Below are 15224 nucleotides of genomic sequence, written 5' to 3'. Positions count from 1 at the left end.
ATTTAATGCACAGTTCGTACAAGTGTCTAAACAACAATACCCAGAAGTCCTTCAGTTTTTCTCAAATATCAAGCAATTATGGTTGCAGTCTAAAGTGATGTATATTGTAAACTTAGCATCTAAGACAGCATAATACCATAGCTAAGATCATGGGAAAATATTGTGCAAAGCCAGAGGTAGGTTCCAGATTGGAAGCCGTAAACAGGTTGTAAATCCGAAGTGTTAAATTTCCTGTTTTAATTTTTTTTGTATACACACACACACACACACACACACACACACACACACACACACACACACAAACGTGCAGATACTGCAGTTCTATAGTCTTACCACTGTTAGGAAACTACTTAGGGTTATTCATCAAGAGACACTATGACCCACCGAAAGTTACAACTCTTGTCAAACCTTACACAATGGACCACCCACTACCTGACGGACTTGTAAATTCAGCTGTACAGGAAAACTATAAATCATCCAAGAAACTTCATGAAATAATGAAGTCTCTTCCTCCATCATCAACAAGTGTTAGTCTACAGCGTGACTTGCATCGCACCGTGACACCGTCAGTGGATGAAGGGAAGGGTAAAGAAACAGATATGGTGAGCTAAGAATTGGGTGGGATGGGCTTCAAATTTGATGGGTGCTGAGGTTGAGTCAGGGAAATATTCACTGCGAAAATGGGTGATGTAGAGTTATTGTAGTGAAGTGTCAGATATATCCTGTAAAAGTGGATGACGGGGGGGGGGGGGAACAACGAAATGGAAGCGATATATTAGAACTGCGATGAAAGAAGAGAAACCATGTCAATATAGTCTCTGAAAATTGATAATGTAGGACGAGCGGTTTGAGTCCCGTGAATGTTTATTGCATTACCCACCCTGCAGCCGAGCCTTGAATCGCTTTGTCACTGAATTACTGATCAGGGACGCAGCTAGGGCTGAATTATTGATCAAGGGCACAGCCAGGATTATGCCATGGAGAGAATTAATTTTGGTTGTCATTATTACAGAGATACAGCTGCTAGGAAAGTATTTCAGTAGTATCCATTGGTCATAAAAGTATCTTGTGCTAAACAGTAAAGAAACAAAAATAAATGTCAACAGCAAACAAGTAACTAAAAATATTAATAAATGAGAAAATAGCTGCCTTCCCGTTATGTCGCCAAATCGGCGACAAGCACGCTTACTTTATCGCCAGACTCCTCTGTCGTGAGTGTGTAGATTTGTTAAGTTTTGGAATTTTGAGAACCCGGTGTTCAGCCGTTGAGAAGGTGTAGAGGAGGTTGATATCAGATGGACGAGATATAGAAGGGGGTCGGCGCCCTTCATTGTTGCTCTGGAAAATATATATATATATATATATATATATATATATATATATATATATATATATATATATATATATATATATATATATATATATATATATATACAGTATAATCAGAGGTTTGGTAAGTTTTGGTTAATTAAGGTGAGTTGGAATATCTCAGTCTGAGTTCTGGTGTGATATGTCTATTGTGAGTTAGTAGGTAGATCTTAGTGTAAAAACGTATTGAAACATATGTTTGGGTCAGGTGCATGGACAAACGAATAGAGTATACAGATGCGCGGATGACTGAAAGAGATGGATATATAAGGTTAGGTGAATGGATGGAAGGATATATAGTTATGAATGTGTTTGTGGGTAATGGTAAAAACTGATAGGTTGGTAGTTCGATAGATAAACAGATGAGATAGATGAGCGAATAAGTGAAATGATAGCAAGGTACCATGGATATATAAAAAGCGACGGCGACTGGAAACACAGCTCCGTTCTCTCTCGAACTTGAAGGTAAACTAAAATAGTTTTTGCTTGACCTCCGAGTTTTTCTTTTTTTTTTTAATCGCCATTTCAAAGAGAATCCAGCAGGAAACAAAGTGACTAATCAGGTTCCAAAGTTCTCACCTGCAAGAACAAGCACCCATTGCTCTTATATAGCTGGAGTCATGTGATGCGGGTAGGTAACTATTCCCCATCATTTGAGTTATTCATCAGCTCTCCCTCCTCCTTGCATTTCACTTCTTCGCGTAAGGCGCTCTCTCCCTCAGCATCTCCCTTTAGCCTTTCCAGTCATCTCCTATTCACATATCCAAATCATCTTTCGGTTTCTCCTTGTTCTTTCCTCCATATCTCCCTCTTCATCTCGGCTTCCACATCCTCCTATATCCCTTCTCCTTTATCTACCCCCTCCATCTCACAAGTTTCCTCATTCATCAAGTTTCTCTGAAGACTAATATCTATCAAGCTCATTGGAGGGATTATTCTTTTAACATGCGCTTTAGCATCTAGAAGAAATAATTGAATCTTTAAGGAAGGAAACAAAATTATGTCACACACTTACACCTTATGATTGGATTGTGTTCATAGGCGAGATATAATCTAAAACATTTTTATAATGCTAGATAATCAAGTAGTGTACATATTCACAGAAAAAGTTAAATTATATTTGCTCTAGGTTTGGATGGGTTAAGTTTTGTTAGGTTTGTTTGTACTGTATATGGATGGATGATTTTAGTTTTGGAAGAGAAATGAATTTTGCATATTTACAATTTTGCAAATTAAATACAGTGCCTGTCGTCATATATTACTTGTAATAGAAACATTATTTCTGTATGATATTTAAAATTATTAACACAATAGGAGCAAACCCTATATGGCAAATAAAAAGAACAAATCCTCTCAAACTGACCTGCATTATCTTCCTCTCTCCAACCTTGCCTTATCTTTTCTACCCTTCTCCTCTCTACTCCTTCGCTTGCAGTCTTTTTTATTCTCTTCTCTGCTCTTCATTTCCGTTCTCTTTTCTTTCTGCTTTTCTCTTCATTTCTCAATTCTTCTCTTCTTTTCTCTTTGACTTCTTTTCTCCCTTCTCTACTCTGCTCTCATCCCTTCTCGTTTCTTCACTACCCTTTAACCCAGCTCGATTTTATTTTTTTCTCTTCTCCTTTTATCCTCCACTCTCCCTCTCTTCTTTGCTCCTCGCATTACCTTCTCTTCTCTGTTGTGTCTTCTTCTCTTCTTATCCTTCCTATTCTTTGTTCTCTCCACAGCGTGTGCGGGGAATGTGACAAGGAGCACTCTTTCTCCAGCAGACAAAATGAGGAGAAGGAGAGTAGGGGAGGTGTCAAGAGAAAACGTTCTAAGCAAAGGGAAGCGTCCCGTTAGAAAACCTGTTTCAGTGCTAATTATGACTTGAGTGTTATACGGACATGTTTTCATAGCTATATAGTTATGTTATTACTGGCGATGGTTGTGTTCCTTCAGGCATCACAGACCTACCTACTGTGGAGTGGTGCTTCACAGTTTTGTGTTTGTTTTGTGATCTCTGCACCTATACTTGGCGTTGCTTCTCTTCTCCTCTCTCCTCTTCTCTTCCCTTTTGTTCTCTCCTCTTCTCTCTACAGACTAATACATTCAATGACTGAACGATCTTAATAACGACATGATAGGGAAACTTAGCTGTATCCCTTCCCATTATATTCAGTATCCTAATTTCCATCATAGGCAGCAACAGCAAAAAAAAAAAATGAGTGAAACGATAAACAGATAGGCTTACGATTTCATTCAGAGTATGTATCTTTTATTATTTTCTTCCTAACACAAGCCGACTTTATTAAATTTAGAAAGTATCTGTCAGTAAAGACGTTAAGTATTAATATTTAAGCCTTTCATATCGAAAGGTTTGTCCTAAATTAATAAAATCTTTAGATGACACCAAGCATAACGTAAATAGAAATATGTGTTCGTGCTCAATGTGACAATATAAAACAATTAATCGATAAAATAAAATAATATATCGAAGGAAAGGGCAGGGAGAAGAGAAAATGAATAGGCAAGCGAAGAGGATGACACATTCATTATTTCAACTGTAGATATTTGTAGTATCAGCGTAATCGATTATATTAACTCTCAAGCTCTTAGGACTCACTCTCAGTTGAACAAAATTCACTGGCGCCACTTGAGGCAGAATACAGTACTACACTAGTCCGGTCATGACATTGTTGATAGACGAGGGCAATATACAGTACTCTTTCAGGCTCCGCCAGTACTCTCTCTCTCTCTCTCTCTCTCTCTCTCACACACACACACACATACACACACACTAACATAATCTTACACTTTCATCCGCATAGTTTTTTGCTACACTGATTAATATTCTTGGATCGCCTGCTCGTTTCAGCGGCCATTTTGTACCTGTCAGGCCACACACCCACCTCACATTTGTCCAGCTCTGTAATGAGAGAGCTGATCGGCATCTCCGTGTCCTTTAGGTACACAACCGGGCAACTCTGGAATTGCCAATTTTTGACGCCAGCCTTTTAAGGGATATATCTATGGTGCGCGAAATGCAAGGACCGTCGCTATGGATTTTTTTTTTTTTTTCTTTTTTTTTTTTGTGTGTGTGTGTCCGCCCTCCTTGGATAGGAAAAATTTTGTAAAGTCTCAGCTTTTATTTCTTTGTTTGTTTGTGTTTCTGTCTGTCTTTGATAAAATTATTGATCTATACTAGTATGTGAATGAGAGTCCTTTAAACTCCCTACCTATGATGACGTCCTCTTCATCTTAATCACACTCACCAGAATATTTTTTCATACGATTAAAAAAAATAATAATAATACTGGAAGAGTCGATTACGCGATATCTTACCTTATCAGTTTGAAAACTCTCCACAAAACTATTTAAAATAATTAAGAAATGGTATCATTAAGTCAGTGTGTGTGTATGTGTGTGTGTGTGTGTGTGTGTGTGTGTGTGTGTGTGTGTTATAGTGCAGTGGGAGAAATGGGAAGACAACTGTCAAACTGTAGTGTACCTAGATGTCATGCTCAGGGAGGAGAGAGAGAGAGAGAGAATGAAAAAGGTTAAGGGAATGACTATTGGAAAATGTCATGGCAATCCCCTCGTCGCCCCTCCCCCCCCTTTTCCAATCTGTCGCCCCCCCCCCCAGTCCATACTATCCCATACCCTCCCCCTCACCCGTTTTTTCACCCTCGCTGACCTCGCAACTTTAGCTGGAGGCAGGAATCTCTCTCTCTCTCTCTCTCTCTCTCTCTCTCTCTCTCTCTGTTTTGTAACTACACACACACACACACACACGCACACTCAGATCCCAACTTATCACAGTACTGCTGGTGGGATATATTGTACCGCTGGTGTGATATGGGCTGTTACGGAATACTCTGTTGGTACGTGGGTGGGTAAATATTACTGAAGTTTGCAAATAATGAAATCTTAAAATAATGCTGTCAACTACACGAGTGCCATTGAAACAGCCAAATTTTATCATCACAAACTCTCAAACTTCCCAGAGACTACAATAGCTAACCGACATATCAGCCAGGACACTCCAGATCCTTCTTTCAGGTTTAGGTGGGAGCAGGCTGGGATTAAAAACACCTTCATCATAAGTAACATAACCATCCAAGTAAATGAACCCTGACTTTTGCGTGCTGAATATCCTTCTACAGTAATAACATCACCCGCCAACCCCTCCAATGTAGTCATGATTACGAATCTCTGACCAGAGACGAGTGGCGGGCACTGTTATAACCACACACGAGCCACGCATTCGCACACAGCCTCTACACTACTGGGAGGGGCAAAAAACTGTAGCCAGGCGATTTGATGCGTTCTACTCCTCATATCTCTGATATAACCATATTTTTATGGTTTCTCTTCCATAACATAGTAATCTGCCTTTACTGACAGGGGCCAACATTTTTTTCAATCAGTCTGCAATTGGGCAATTTCCAAGAAGTAAAATAAACATGTGGCACTATATGTGGGTATTGGCATCATATAAACCCTAAAAATCATTTATGAATTAACGGCATTAATTGGCACACATTTTGATTAGAGGGGACATGTAGCTAAGACGTTGCGTCGGAGTAGCGCAACTATTCCTATTACATGGTAACGGGGCCTGTTATCACTAGGAAATAACATTCAATTCAAGCAAGAAATGATAAATTTTTGTCAAAGATATATGTATTATAAAAGCACACTTACTCACAATAAGTCGTGTGGATGCAGGCTGCTGTGGTAGTCGTGGATATTCCCCTGCTATCACTCAACAGCTCGGTTAAAGGCTCGCCTTAAGATATAGGTCAGTGAAATAAACAGATTAATATAACACAGTATGAATGTCAAATAGCACCACGCACTCATTACACACTGAAAACAACAACTATGGCCAACTTTCATGTCTATTTCTTAAAAATGCATACATATTACTTGAAAAAGTAATATAATACGTGAAGCGAAAGTGTTTCACTGATGCTTAGAAAATTGTTCATTGAAGCATTAAACCCCTCTGGAAAGATGGTTGAACGAGTCTGACTGTGTAGTCTACGCCTGGCCACGACTTTGGCCAACTCTCTGGTCAGAGATTAGTAATTATGCGTGTAATTAGTACAGTTACACACCTGTAATTATAAAAATATAGCATCCAGGAAAACATTACCTTTCTTCACAGCGATAGGTTGCAAGAAGAGAATATTTAAGACGTCTTTGTACTGCAAGGGCTTATGAGAGTATTTTCAGCCTTTTCGTTGTGGATCTCGCCCAAGCTGAACAGGGTCGTGTGGCGGTAGCGTGGATAGAACGAAAGACGTCATCGTAAGGAAAGGGTTACAGATGTCTGCTGAAGTGTCTGGATATCAGCTGCGTGCAGTGTTCACACATAAGAATAATATACACACCTGGTGAAGTTGTTTATTTAGGAGCTACAACAATTTCGGCCTGACCTGGACTCTTCATCTCAGCGGGTCTAAGTTGGGCTGAAATTTTTTGTATATCCTCCGTTAATCCTACCTCAGCATGGACATGGCGACTTCGTTTCCCTCGACTTCCCAGCTGTCCTGCCTCAGCCCACAAACATGGCCACATACCTTCCCTCCCTCATGTTCTACCTCAGCATACCACCATCTCTCCTCCCTCCCCTCCTCCCCAACCTTGACAGGTAAAATTAAAATATTCTTCCCTTCCCCACGCCCTATCCCTACACGAGCCAGTCCCCTTACCTACGCACTACCCCACCTCAGCGATACTCCAAAATAAGTCCAAGGTAATCCACTATATTACACCTTCCCTTGCGCGTCGTAAATCTGACCACCTCCCTTCACTTTCCATGCCCTACCTCAATACACACGCATCAGACCCCCTCCCTTCACTCTCCATTCCCTACCTCAACATTCAAACCACCTTTCTCCATACCTCCCTGCCCTACCTCAGCGCATATTTGTGACCACCACTGTCCCGTGGTCAGAAGTGAAGGAACGTTGTGGGGTGGATGTGGATGTGGTTGAGAAGATTAGGAGAAATACACTAAGGTGGTTTGGACATGTGGAGAGAATGGAAAATGAAAGACTGACTAGGAGGGTGTATGTAGGTGAGGTGGAGGGAGGGAGAGGGGTAGACCGAGGATGAGGTGGAGGGATGGAGTTGAGAGGTACATGAGGGAGGGGGGGTGAGTTGGGGGGAGGGTAGTCAAATGGTGGGTGACAGAGCGACTTGGAGGCGTTTTGTCTGCAGCCACCCTTTACGGGATTAGGGCGTCGGGCTATAGATGGATAGATAGATCGACTGTCCCGACGCCTTGACCTACCTCAGCACACACAAATCTGACCACCTTCCCCCTTACTGCCCCTTCCCTACCAGAATACACACACACACACACACACACACACACACTCAAATATGACAACCTTTCCACACCCTGCTTTGCCCCAGCACTCGCACAAATCTGACCACCAGATGTTACAAACATCAGATACACTAAATACTAGTACGCTTCGACATACACAGGTCGAACTTTAACTAAGTTTGTGACCTTGATCTTTACTTGTTCTTAAAATCGAAATCCTTCAACCTTGCTTTCCCTAAACCCACCCACCAAGTTCGGTGAAAATCGGACAAAAACGGCTCAAGCAGACTTTGTTATGGTAGGTGGTGGTGACCATCATCCACTCACTTGATGTAGTGCTGGCTATTTCTTCCTTAGCCTTTATCACTCTGTATCTGTGCCTGCCCTCCTCTATTCCTATTTCTCCCATCTTTCCTGTCACTTATTGCTTTTCTTTCCTTTACAGGTGACTTTACATTGAGTGACAAGCCAAATGGTTTCCTGTAAGCCAAGACACCATTTAGAACGCTGGTTGGTAACCATATAACCAAATCACACGTGCTCCCTACTTGTCAGCAAGTGGGTTGGTGGAGGGTTAGTGCCCCTCCCCGTAAAACAAATAACTCAAAGTCAAATGGCCACCCCTTACGGGATTATGGCGTCTGGCAATAGACAGATAGATAGACCTTTAACCTAATGTTCTATAAACAAAAGGTCAAAATCTTATTTTTAGTTTGGTCCTGATCAGATCTAAACTGCTAAAGCTATTTCGTACACACACAGATAAACACGGGACAAACTTTGACCGTGCCATGCGACTTTGAACTTCAACTGATTGTCTTCAGATCGACTTCCTTCGATCTTCCCTTACCCTCAAACTAACCTCCTAGTGTGGTCTAAATCAGATCAAAACTGTTTATGTTGACCTTGTTACCTGACCGTGATCCCTGCTCTATTGCTCTAAAACACGTCAATATTTTAGCTGACCCTGAACACTTCTACCAAGTTTGGCTAAATCCAGATCAGAACTGCTTGAGAATACTTATAGATTACACCTCAGGCCATTGCTTACTTTCCTAGACGGCCAGTGACAAATTAAGGTGTCTGAGGTGTAAAAGAGACGTCCTGTTGATGATGTTAATCAGTTTGTCCTAGCAAACCCCTTACGATTTTATTCAGCTCTTTCAGGCGCTCGTCACCCACATGAGCTGAAGGGAATCTGGAGGTTGCAAGAATAGAGAGAGAGAGAGAGAGAGACGTCTTCTGGTTGCAGTGATAATTTGTTTGCTCTAAATAACCCGTTACGACTGATCCTACTAAGTTAAACGTTTACCATCCGTCGAAGAGCAAGGAAGTCTACTAAAGTCGAGGCGAATTAACAGGACGCCCTCAGGTGTGATTATACGTGTTTTAGATTACACTCTAACTTTTTGTGGGGTGATTCTGAGAAGTGGTAGGTTGTTTTGCAGTCCGACCTTTTACAGAGCTCATATTCCGGTAGCTGGAGGGGGGGAAAATAATACTGGAATCCTTCATCATGGATCTAGGCCCCGATTACCTAAGAGAATACTTGCGGTAGATAAATGTACTGATAGGATACTCAAAAATGCTTCGCTGGAAACAATAAAGGTATTGTATGTAGATGATGAAATAAAGGAGAGAGAGAGAGAGAGAGAGAGAGAGAGAGAGAGAGACAGAGACAGAGACAGACAGACAGACAGACAGACAGACTGACTGAAACAGACAGACAGACAGACAGACAAATAAGGACTAAAACTATAGGAAATGTTGAAATAAGAAGAGAAAAAGGGGCAAAATGAGATATGGTAAACAGATGGAGCAATGAAAGTAGAAAGGGAGGATAAAAGAGAGAAACGAAAAGGAAAGAAAAAGAAGTATAATTAGTTCTTGTTGTCTATTGCCCTTTTATGCTCATTCTATGGCTCCTGGCCTTTGGTTCTTTCTTCCACATTAAAAAAAAAAAAATAAGTTCACAGCAGGGTACAAAAAGAAGGCCTATTTAAGTTTATAGTACCAGGTGTATGCAGAAAAAGGTGTGATATATTGGAAGAAATCCCTGACATGAGCAATGCTTTACACATTTTACTCTAAGCTGGACTAAAATTACCGTCTCTCCATCTTCAAACTGACGTTTAGCAGGTGATTAACACTAGAGTATGATGCTAGCCAAGAAGTGCTATGGAAAGGATGTAGAGTCATATTATTGTCTTATTCTGCCAATTAGATGCATGGATAAGTTGCGAATGAACAAAAATCTGGGAGAAGTTAGGCTACATGGATTATAATACGCATATAATGTAGAGAACAGAGAAGGATTTAAGTTAACGGGGAGACAAGAAGTGGGAGCGAAAACCCCTCTCAACTTTCTCCACTCTGATGTATTAAGTTTCAGTCCATTATAGTCCAGAGGTTATTAATAGATTCATCTTTCCATCTCTTTCCCAAAGTACTTTTTGCCTATTCCATTTATATCACCCCCTTTCACTCAGATATCTATTATTTACTGTTTATTCTATATATGCCATTTCAGACAATTACATTCACCTCAACTTTGACTTTTCGAACTAGAGGGTGTTAGATAAATCATATCCTTCGTTATACCAATAGAAGAGTTGCAACTAGAGAAAAGTAATATAATGAGAATAAAACGTAGAACAAGGAGGGGACGGAGGAGTAAAGTAGGAAGTGCTTTTTCCTGGTATTAACACACCTTGGAATTTTACTTAGGCCAAAACCAGACGACTGCATTCACCAGAGAGAAATCCTAACAGTCGGTGTAGTCAGGGATGAAAGCAGGGAAGGAGATGAGCAAAGACTATGGTCAGATTATGATAAAATAAAAAAAATTTGCCCACCAATGAATAGGCTGAGGTAGGGTAAGTTAGGGTTGAGTATACACACACACACACACACACACACACACACACACACACACACACCAATCCGACAGCTTTAGCATGAATGTTGTGAATAAAGAATACATTTGAAGACTAAATTTACATAGCCTAAGCAACAGTAATGTGGACTTCAATCGGCGACACACCACTATGAATCTTGTAGCTTTGTTTTTCTGTGTTGCCAATTAAAAATCTCATCACAAATATCGAGAGCACTGATCAGTTGCTAGCAGATAAACAGGACAATTGATACTTTAAACCTTATCCTGGAGAAGTCTCCCCAAGGCAGACGAATTCCTCTGCTGGTGACTAAAATTCGGTAAGAAAGAAGTTTTCCAACTGGAGAAGCCAATGGAGGTTGTCTCTGTAATTATACATCGTGAGTTTTCCCCTAGAGTATATCAAAATGTCCGTGGTAGCAAAAGTAATTTAATAAAAAAATGAAAAAAGAAGAAACTAGTTCAGCTGTATTTTTCAGCTCTGTAAGTGCTGCTATACTAAACTCCAACGTTGAGGTAATATCATTCTTTGCAAAATATACAGTAATTGAAGGGCATGCTGCTGTATCCTTGTTCTGACTCTGGTATCGTGTTGTCAAGAGTATGGTGTGCTTGGGTTTGAACTATACGCTTCAGGCAACCGCGTATTTATAATACTGACGTCTATCCTGCTATAAATGTTACGTAGCTTGGACTCGGCTCTTGGCGTAAAAGGAAACCTGTCCTACGCTTATACAAATGACTGGGGGGTACTAGGAGGGAGAAGGGAGGTTGCAAATGCAATGACTCGCACACAAACAAAGCGAGACACACACAGATACTTATATACACACTTGTACATACTGGTATATGCAAATGCACTCAAACACAGACACAGATAGTTCTTCATGAATTATGAACTGATATATCCTAAAGCCGGTTTTGTGTAGGGATTTACTTTTATAGCTTCTGTTCCAACAATTTTAGTTCTGTTTTGAAATGCTTATAGCTTGAGTGTAGTAATATCCTAGTGCATAATATATCCTGAGTGCGTTTAACCCCGTAATTTCTCTGACATATTTTTAATGTTTTTCTCTTACAAAAAGTCGATTTTACTCAGGAGAGATTTTTCAGACTTGAAGAGATAGTTTTAGCCTTCGTTAGCCCGTTCAGTATAAAGGATCCCCCCCTGAGATGTATAAGATCGCTTAAGTAACAAGGATAATTTTAAAAAGACTTTCTCGTATATAAATTAAATGAATAGAAGGACAAAGATTTCCCTTTTGATGGTAGCCACACACACACACTCATATATATATATATATATATATATATATATATATATATATATATATATATATATGCGCTGATATCCACAAGGAAAAGGAAACAAGATATCCCGAGCCCTTTAGTGTATTCACGTATTCAGGGGCTCCCCTGAAGATGTGAATACACGAAAGCGCTCGGGATATCTAGCGTTTCCTTTTCCTTGTGCATGTCAGCATATCTGTGAATCACGTGTTATTAAGTGATTTAATTGCATATATATATATATATATATATATATATATATATAAATGGATAGAGCCAAATGGAGAAAAAATGTTAAAAATATTTCCGCTTAGCAAGAAAGAGCGCTATTATTTTCAACTATTAGGCATGTCATGGCATGCCGTACTTTTTAGAAACTGTCATGAATTTTACCTTCCAGTGGCACCTGTCATAAAAAAGAGCCTACTGTAGCCGAATAAAAGACAAGAATGCAAAACTGATCAATCATACATGTTTCCTACATGTGGGAGGGGTGTCTACATCTTGATTTACGTGTATTATCGGTACTACCAAGGGATAACTTACTGTTGTGGAAAGTGTTTTTGGACTGGAAGGATAAGATACTGCCTTTGTTACCACCTTCACTACTTGGAGGCTCTCCTACGCCAAATAAACTTATCTGGTAATAACGAGATTAAACTTCAAAAATACGTCATCGGTCTGAAGGCATTAAGTGTCAGCCATGTGTATAGATACCTTCCTCGAAAGACATAATTGTCTGTGAACTGAAATTCACTTTCTTCCTTTAACAAATTTAGTCCTTTCATGGTAGGAACATCTCGAGTAATATATCCCAGCTAACGCCAAGTAATTTTATTCACCTGATATGGTAACGTGTAAGAGCCAGAGTGTTTATACTGTTGTCACTAATGCTTTCATGGTCGGAGAAACTCTAGTCTAAAACATTGGAGCCTAGGGCTGGTAAGTGCGACTGCAGCGATAACATATTATTTTGGCTTTGAGCCCAAGGCCTCTTCCCCTCAGTCAGGACCGACCTTCTGTACCCTTCCTTCATTGGAAGAAATATGAGCTTTACGTAGCCATTCAGATGGGAGTGGCGAGAGGATTGCTTTTATAAAATCATGTACATATTTGTGATTATCATATGTTAATCATTTACTCTCACGGGATGGCCCTGCAGAGGCTGTTGCCTACCTGTGATTGATGGGCCTGCTCGATCAAACGGAGATAGCAAGACAACAAAAATAGCTCGTCCAGCCAGATGTCCATTTCTTTTTCTTTTTAGTATTACACTTTGTTTCTTCTTTTACATGTAGATAAAATATTAAAATTTTTGTTTCACTGAAAAAGATAGATACAGAATTTATCAACCACTTCAGTAGAAGACGCCCATCCTGATGGGAAGAAATTCCTCTGATAGTGCCAACAATATACTTTTTAAAAAGACGTCACCGTACTAAAAAGTTTACTTAGCTCTTGTGACTCCTTGGGCACAGTCACGCAGCACATGAGGTATCGTAACCCACTGGAAAGTCACGCATGCACTATACTGACATAAAGCCTCGAACTGTTTACCTAGTACATGTGTGTGTGTGTGTGTGTGTGTGTGTGTGTGTGTGTGTGTGTGTGTGTGTGGAAAGAGAGAGAGAGAACGGAAAACATGCCATTACATGGTGACTGGTGAGTGAGATCAGTTTATTTTAGGTTGTGCGGGCAGACGTCCTTGCATACGCCGAGAGTTCCTGGAAGTGGACGGGTTCTGGGAAGATGCAAGGGGATGGCGCCACTTCACTTCCTACCTACCTGCTTGTTACTATGCTAGGTTTTGTTGCCTTGTGTGTGTGTGTGTGTGTGTGTGTGTGTGTGTGTGTGTGTGTCTGCTCAGCACAAAGCACGTTGTTGTGGAAGATTCAAAAATATCTCTCACTTATTCATTCACTGCGACAGACTCCCCTCTCTCCCTTGTTTGTTACTCGTGTTGTCAGGCGGTTCTGGTCACCTAATTCTTGTAGTTTTGGGATACCTTGTTGTGAAGGGATTTATTTTATTCCTACTATTGCTAGACACTTTTATTCAACTAAAGGGACATTTTTCATGATGCAGCTATTTAAAAATAAAAAGAAGAAGAAAACAACACAGTCTTGATCTTTTATTTTGTGTTCTTGTTGCCTTCAGACGGTTTAATTCAGCTCAGGGGAGATATCTATTACTGTGGAGGTTAGTTATTGTTATAAATATTTCGGTGTATTAGTTATTGTGTTTGCTACTATATGTTCTCCTTAATTAAGTTCTTGTTGATTATTCTTGGTAATACCAGTCCATTTAATTCACCTTATATTGAAGGGGAAACTGAGGAGTATTATCTCTGTTACTCAGGAGTCATTCCTGTGGTGAAGGAATTTGTCTAGACGTACCAAAAATAAACTTTAAAAAATGTTATTGTCAAAGATGTTAATACCACTTTTGGTGGTGTTGGTCTGTTACGGTTGAATCATTAAAACTTACAGGACGAGGCGGGAAGGCTAACCCCCAATTTTTTAAAGGCATTTACTGAAGCACCTGATGAAGATGTAGCCCACCTAGTCTCTGGATATCGTGACTGGCTTCTGTTATGAGGGATGAAGGCCAGTCCAACCAAATAGCCATTAATACATCAGAAGTTGTGGGATTGCCTGCATCATCGCCCTTGTATCAATAATGCAGTTCGTTCCATAGTATACTTTAACGCTGTTTTGGTGTTAATCAGTCTATTACTGTCGTATTTAATACCGTACTTACATATTAAGGAAAGGCATAATTTTTGTACTATCATATGTGGAAGACTTGGGGGAATCTGGATTTCATTAGCCTGTATCTTGCACCACACAGAGTTATCATCGACAAAGAGAGACCAGACGTATTCTACCTTAGTTTCATAAACTGTCGTCAAATACTGGAGGCAAGCATTACTTTTCGTAACGCAAGTGTTAATAACTGCTGTGGCCTAATTTATATTCTATTGTCGCTATCTCTGAACGATTTTTTATTTTTAAGTTTCAGGAGGGCATTTGGTATGAAGAGGTCTTGAAGGCTATATTTTACTCCCTAGATCCATAATGTTTTCCCTATGCTTCATAAAATCGTCTGATGAATGTTAAATTTAGCTAAAAAGGAACTATTCTCTTTGAAGGGGTAAAGCATAAGGCACTTGGTGCTTGCGCTTCTTTTGTTCTTGTTTCTAACGTAGTTAACACCTTCCCATTGATGCCATTTTATTTTCATTGTCATTCTTTTTTCGTGCGAGAACAATTATTATACTGCATAAAGGAGACCACTTGTAATGAAGGGGGTACTGGTAAGGCCCTGTCCTAGGTGGTATCAGTTCAGTAT

The sequence above is a fragment of the Coenobita brevimanus genome, chromosome 101 (assembly GCF_032717465.1).
Source record: "Coenobita brevimanus isolate Jiangsu-jjx chromosome 101, ASM3271746v2, whole genome shotgun sequence".
Lineage (NCBI taxonomy): Eukaryota > Metazoa > Arthropoda > Malacostraca > Decapoda > Coenobitidae > Coenobita > Coenobita brevimanus.
This window is presented reverse-complemented; position numbering follows the sequence as displayed.